Source organism: Nyctereutes procyonoides, unplaced genomic scaffold (genome assembly GCF_905146905.1).
Source record: "Nyctereutes procyonoides isolate TBG_1078 unplaced genomic scaffold, NYPRO_anot_genome, whole genome shotgun sequence".
Lineage (NCBI taxonomy): Eukaryota > Metazoa > Chordata > Mammalia > Carnivora > Canidae > Nyctereutes > Nyctereutes procyonoides.
In genome coordinates, this window is record NW_026575142.1 from 22,433,939 (window position 1) to 22,440,918 (window position 6,980).

Below are 6,980 nucleotides of genomic sequence, written 5' to 3' on the forward strand. Positions count from 1 at the left end.
AACCAAACGCATTCCAGATACGAGTTCTTTTTATTACCAAGCCGTAGTCTCGACTCTTAACAATAAACAACACAAAACAAGTCCACGTCGCTTTAAAGGTAAGTGGGCAGGAGCTCATCTGATACCGCATTCCTGAGCATGGAACCTTTTATTTGCTGTCATAGTGATGACTTTTAATTGTCCTAATAAATAAGCTTTTAAAAGGCTTCTAAAATGTTCTCTAATAACATACTTTGGTCTTTAGCCATAGAAATGCAGAAATAATTAGAAGTGGCATTGTGTACACTGCCTTCTGGACTGGGCTGAAGGTGAAGGAGAAAGTCTCATGCTATCCTTGTCAGCTGCAAGGGTAATTACTGCTGGCTGAAATTACTCAACATTTGTTTATAAGCTCCCCAGAGCATGCTGTAAATAGATTGTCTGTTATAGTCCAATCACATTAAAACACTGCTCCTTGCAAAATGCTACCTCCTGCTTTCTGTAAGCTAGACAGAGAGAGCCTGCTGCTCACTTAGTGAGCACCGAGCAGGGAAGGGCTATGTTTAATGTGATTGTTTTCATTAGATTCTTCTCTGTCCAAGATCACAGTTGTCGTTTTCGGAGTCTGAATGCTAGTGGGGTCCATTACTTTCATTAGGACCCTTGTATTTGCATTAGGGAGGATGGATATCTTTATTATAGGGATGTGCATGTAACAGTTTGGAAGGGAATTTGAAACAGTGCAGAAGACTGACCACAGACAGTCCCTTCCACACAGGGGATTTGTTTAGCTCTATTGAGTTTTAGGAAGTGCAGAGCACCTCCTGGTTACACCAATCTGATTTCATTTAGCAGGTACTTAATGGAGTCCTTGCTGTGTGCCTAACACGGGGCTAGGTGCCATGAAGATAAATATTTATTATTTCTAGAGAGACTAAAATATGGCTGGGGAAAAATGGCTTGGATACAAGATGAAGTTAAAGAACTCTTAAGATACATGATGAAATCTAGATTTGAAATACAACAAGCACCAACATGAATAGGCGGAGTATACACGTGGACGATCAGCAAGTTTTTGTGTTTGGAGAGCAAATAGAATTTACTGTTTTGGAAAGGTAGTAAGGCTTTATGAATTAAATTAATTGTGTCCCCTTCAAAAGGCACCAGAGACAACCCAGAAAGTAGTTAGCTCAGCTTTTTGGTGACCCTTGCTTTCAGTTTATAATTTCACGTGAGGGAGATTTGATTGGACCTTTAGGCTGGCTGGCCTGAAATGTTTTGAATACAGAAGAGAGCATGAAACTAAAAGCAGCTCAAGAGAAAGAACCTAGATATTCATTGAACCAGATCCTAAAATAGTCCAAGGTTGCTCTCTAATTGATTAGTAAATAAGTTTAGCTATTTTGTTTTTGTTCATGCCGGGAAAAGAACTGGAATAATTCCTGAGTTGTTTCCATTTATAATTGACCAAGATTTCCAAATTCTGGGTGATCATGTCTCTGCAGCAGTCTCAATTTTTTTTTTAAAAAAAGTATTATAAACCTGTTTTGAAAAGGAAGAGATATTGGAAGACAGATACGGCAGAGAAGGGATACTACTCAGTAAATGGCACACATGGGAACAAGAAATGCAAATTTTATACATGCAGATCTGGGACACAAAAGGACTAGTTGTGAATTGGAAGAAAAGTGGGCATTAATTTTACTTTCCAGGAAATATTTAGCCTTTCCCTTCCTTCACTCCAATTCCATCCCCCCCCCCCCCCCCAGGGAAATTATCCTTCTTTTTCATCTAGTCTGGAATTGATACGAGGTTTTGGAAAACTCTCACTTCCCATTATGCATGCCAGTGTCACTGGAAAGCAGTTCAAGAGGCTGAGACATTTGGGTACCAGAAATGATGATTCAATTAGATTTTACAATAATTCCTGGAAGTACTGTATCCTAGGCGTTAGTGCCGGCAAGAGCATCAGCTACAGAGCCGATCTGGGGTAGGCACATATATTGCCATGGAAGCCAGTGATGTTTTACATAGAAAACTAAATGAGCACGGGGATGCCGGTGGTGTGTTCATTTCAGGAGGTTTGGCTAAATTTATTTTCAAGAGAAAAAGTAAAGCTAAATAAAATCGTTCTTTAGGGCTGACACACATTGTCTTCAAACAGACTGAGTCCATTTGTAATCTATATAACATTTTTATATGCTTCCCATTACTCACTTTATGCCATTAGGAAAGCACTGAATCTTTAAAGAGAAACTTCCTACAGCTAAAAAAGACATTAAGGGGGAAAAATGCTGGGAGCCATAGTGACAGGTACAACTAAGCTTGCATCCTTCGGTTCCCTGGAAACCAGTCAAACACTATCTCATCTTGCAATGGTTGTGTCTGATCCTCTGCTTCAGACATCTTCCTAATAATGGCAACTGCAGAGGTGACTCTCTGCAAATAAGGGCTTGCAGCCACTGGGCATCCATCACATTTCTCCAGAGCAACATTAGACCACCCTAATGGGTACTCCCGTCTTCATTATGATATTAATTCTCTAAATTTCCAAAGTGATTTCATTTGTAACATGACAAAGGCTGGCTGCTCAGGAGACAAACTGTTTTCATCCCCCTCCTGCATGCACACAAAGGCCTGCTCTCTTTAGTCTTTGGGGGAAAAGGAATGTGATAGCATCAGATCTCTTGTGATACACAAGGCTGGCTAACGGCTCCACCACCTGCCAGCGCTCCGTGCCTGCCCCTCCGGCCTGAAGCTCTCTAAAGCACTGGTGGCTTGAGTGGAACATGGAGGTTGGTTTGGAAACCAGCGATCTGGACAGAAAACAGTGGCCGAATAAAAAACTCGGCATGGAAGCTGAGTAGGATTTGAGGGTAACAGTGGGGTCGCGGAGAAACCGCATCTGGTGCAAGAGGCCTTTTGGGGAGATGCTAGAGAACGTCCTGCTTTTTCTCCCTTGTACACTGGAGCCTTTGTTGTGGCTACAAATTCCAAGACTGCCAACTCCATATAACCTCCAAAATACGGTCATTCATTTCTCTTTCGATATGCTGGCCTCCATGGACTTTCATCCAATCTACCCGCATCAAAATTAGTTTATCTTCTACAATCTTTGCTAGATAAAAAAACTTCACACTTCCGAAAAAAAAAAATCCCTTCTCGATCAATATTGAGGATTTTCTACTCACCGATGATCATTGCTTTCAACTGAGTTGGCATCATAGATAGAAGGTCCGAATTGAGTGACACAGTGCTAAATTTCTGAGAGGTCCAGCACTGGTCAAAATACTGAAGGAGATGAAATTTTTCTCTGCTTTCCCTTTTCTTGCCTTCCACTAGCAGCTTTTTGGTCTTAGTTCTTGCTTCTTACTGCTGACACGTACTCTGTTTAAAGAAAAAAAATTCCTATTAACATGGTCGAAAAGAAGGGAACTATTTTTGAGTAAGGTATAGACTAATCGGTAGTTCACTGTTATTTAAGATCCCAGTACCTTTAACTGGAGGTGGCACATTTTAGTGGTAAGCATCAGCAAAAGCTGAGCTTGATTCCACGAGTGAATTTTACAATCTCATGAAAGTGAATGAAAGAAATTCCCTGGCCTCTATTTCTTTAATCTGAAAGTGGGGGAACGGCGCCTTGCATTCACTGCCCCTGAGCTGTCCGTGCAGCCCAGCCATGCTCAGCTCTACTGTGTTCTTTTTTTTTTTTTTATGATAGTCACAGAGAGAGAGAGAGAGAGAGGCAGAGACACAGGCAGAGGGAGAAGCAGGCTCCATGCACCGGGAGCCCGATGTGGGATTCGATCCCGGGTCTCCAGGATCGCGCCCTGGGCCAAAGGCAGGCGCCAAACCGCTGCGCCACCCAGGGATCCCTCTACTGTGTTCTTTGACATCGCCCTGGACGGCCAGCCTTTGGACTGAGTCTCCTTCTAGGTGTTTGCAAAGTTCCAAAGACAGCGGAGAACTTTTGTGCTCTGAGGCCTGGGGAGAAAGGATGTGGTTATAAGGTCCCTTCTTTCACAGGCTTATTCAGGGATTTCTGTGCCAGGGTGGGGACTTTGCCTGCCATAATGGCACTGGTGGCAAGCCCATCTATGGAGAGAAATTCGATGATGAGAGTTTCACCCTGAAGCACAGGGGTCTTGCCAACTTGTCCATGGCAAATGCTGGATCCAACACAAATGGGATCCAGTTTTTCACCTGCACTGCCAAGACAGAGTGGTTGGATGGTACACATGGTCTTTGGCAAGGCGAAAGAGGGCACAAATATTGTGGAAGCCATGGAGCACTTTGGATCTAGGAAAGGCAAGACCAGCAAGGAGATCACCATACCTGACTGTGGACAAGTCTAATACATTTTTCTTGCATTTTATCTTAATTACCAGATCATTCTTTCTGTAGCTCAAGCAAGCACCCTTTATACCCATCTCCTTAAAATAACCTATAACCTGTGCTGTTACTGGAGTTCTATGGGTTTTATAGTCCACAGTCTAGCTGGGTTGCAGAGTTAAATTTCTGATTAGGTAATAAAAACTAAACAAACAAAAATCAAGTGAAGGAACTGGATGTAGACTCCAAGTTCTATTTTATATTATTTCATATTGTATTTCTATTAATATTTTAAGTAGTATTCAATTTTATATTTGACTTTTTGTCTATATATGTTCAAATACCTGGTGCCCTTGCAGGATAAATTTACGCCATAGTTATCATCACAAAGTTTTAACTGAATATTCATATCATTGATTTACAATTTTAGGATATTTGCTACAGTTCAGAATCCTCAGGCCATTATAATTTAGAAAAAAATTGTTAAGATTTTATAATTGAATAGATTTCTTTTAGGTTTTATTATTAATGTAATGCAATCATATGCATTAAATGTTTCTTTTAGAAATATCAAAATATAGATGTACAGATTTTTAACAAAGTAAAGCAATTATTTGGGAGTGATAAATTTTATCCTATTCCCCAAACCACAAATTCTTCAAAAGAAAATTATTTTGAGCAAGAGAACAGTATGGAACAATTCATCTCTCATCCATCCTATTTTTTTCAGTTTAAGAAATTGTCCTATAAATTCCTTAAAGTTGTTGCTTTTTTGGTTTTAAAATATATTCAAAATGAAGCTTTGTTTCTTCAATCTAAAACTTCCGTAAATGTTACAATGCTTCCCTTTAGAAATTGAGAGTTGGCTGTTTTTCCTTATAGTTCAATTTCTATAATAAGCCATGATTTGCTTCTCAAGATTTAAAGAAGATAAGCGTATGCCCTAAAACTTAACATGAATCTAATAAATATTTGTCAAATCTGTGTTCAGACCATTCCCAAATTAGCAACGTCTGATTTCAAATGGCTCTTACAGACAACTGTCAGACACTTCTGATTTCACTGCTGACAGAAACTTCACAGAATCCTGTCCCCTCCCTAGTCTCTCCTGTAGCACTACAGTCTCAGGATCCCTTGCCATGACTGTAGCATAACACCTGGTGGTGTGATGTGTTAGGAAGGGAACAGCGTGGAGATTCCTGATACCAATGGAGGGCTTTTATTGTGGGAGATGTCCTCCTTAGGCCCCAAATTAAAACAAAGGTGTAGAGTTACTGATCAATCATCAGAATTTTATTGTTGACAGCCTACTATGTGCAAACCAGCCCTTTACCTCCAAATGTCCTCCTTGGAACATAATGCTTCACTCTCTTCAAATGATTGTGATTATACTGGTCATAAAGCATAAGGTTTTAGGACATACACCTAAGGCATAAGGCCTTTGCTGTTAGATTAGTTTCAGAAGAACAACATTTACCGCAATCTAAATAAAATATAAACAAATGTATAGGATTATTGAGCCTTTGACATCTGACTGAAACTCTAAATTAAATCAAAGCTCTTTGAGTTAGGGATCATTTCTTAATTGTATTTCTATTATGTGTGCTTAGTATTTGCTAGGTGCTCAATGTATATCCATTGAACTAAGCTGAACCTACCCCAAGATCCACGACTGGTACATTTCCATTAGTTTATAGTACAGAAATTCAAACTCATGGTTTGGACAATCTATACCAGTAGTGAGGATGATATTAAGAGTAACAGCATGCCATTATGTTGATAATAAAATATATGGCATATTTAAATTATGTCTTGCATGGTGATAGAAATTTTTAGTAATCAATATTTTAATTTTAGGCTAAGCAAAACAACTGGCTAAACTATTTTAGGTTAGTCTTGAAACCAAATTAATTTGAAGAACTGTTTAAAATTACTTCCATATTGCTATTTTTTAACTGACTCTCAACTAATATATTTTAAAATATTAGTTCATAGAAATGGTTTTCACTTAAAAATAGGATGAGCAAAGAAATCACTGATGACTGTTCTTATAGTGGTAAAATGATTAACAGACATTCGCAAGCTGAGAATCAGACTGGCTTTATTAATCCAATGATTTTGCATAAGCTTAGCCAGCTGGCAGAAACTTAGATTCCTTTTTTCTGTGATTGCCATCTGCAAAGATTGAGAACAGGGTTTAGACTCCACCCTTATGAGTCTGGATTCTTAGACATCGTCCTTCTAATCCAACAGGCCCTATCGTGCCTTTTTAAAGCATTTGTGAAGGTCCTAAATTAATCTAGCTCTTCACAATAAAAAACTGTAGCTCAGGGTATTTGGTACAGAGAGTGACAACCTTATTAGTATTGAGAAAAATGGCCTTTTTGATAGAACATGCTTTTGCATTCCTCTAGTCATGAGTGCAAAGCATGGTGAATACATTAAAAAAATTTTGAACTCTTTGCAGTTGTTAGATATTAGCCCGTAACATGAAAAATAACAAGTCTCAATATTTGTTTTTTTTTTTTTTTAAGGTTTTATATATGTTTGAGAGAGAGAAAGATGAGCAGGAGGTAGGGGCAGAGGGAGAGGGAGAAGCAGACTCCCCGCTGAGCAGAGAGACTGATGTGGGGCTTGATCCCAGGACCCTGAGGCCACCACCTGAGTCA

The 6,980-nt window shown here is 39.4% G+C and overlaps 1 pseudogene; it reads left to right on the forward strand.

Moving 5' to 3' along the window:
* The first annotated feature begins 1,014 nt into the window (after nucleotides 1-1,014).
* On the forward strand, nucleotides 1,015-4,334 carry LOC129498423 (peptidyl-prolyl cis-trans isomerase A-like; annotated as a pseudogene).
* The last annotated feature ends 2,646 nt before the right edge of the window (nucleotides 4,335-6,980 follow it).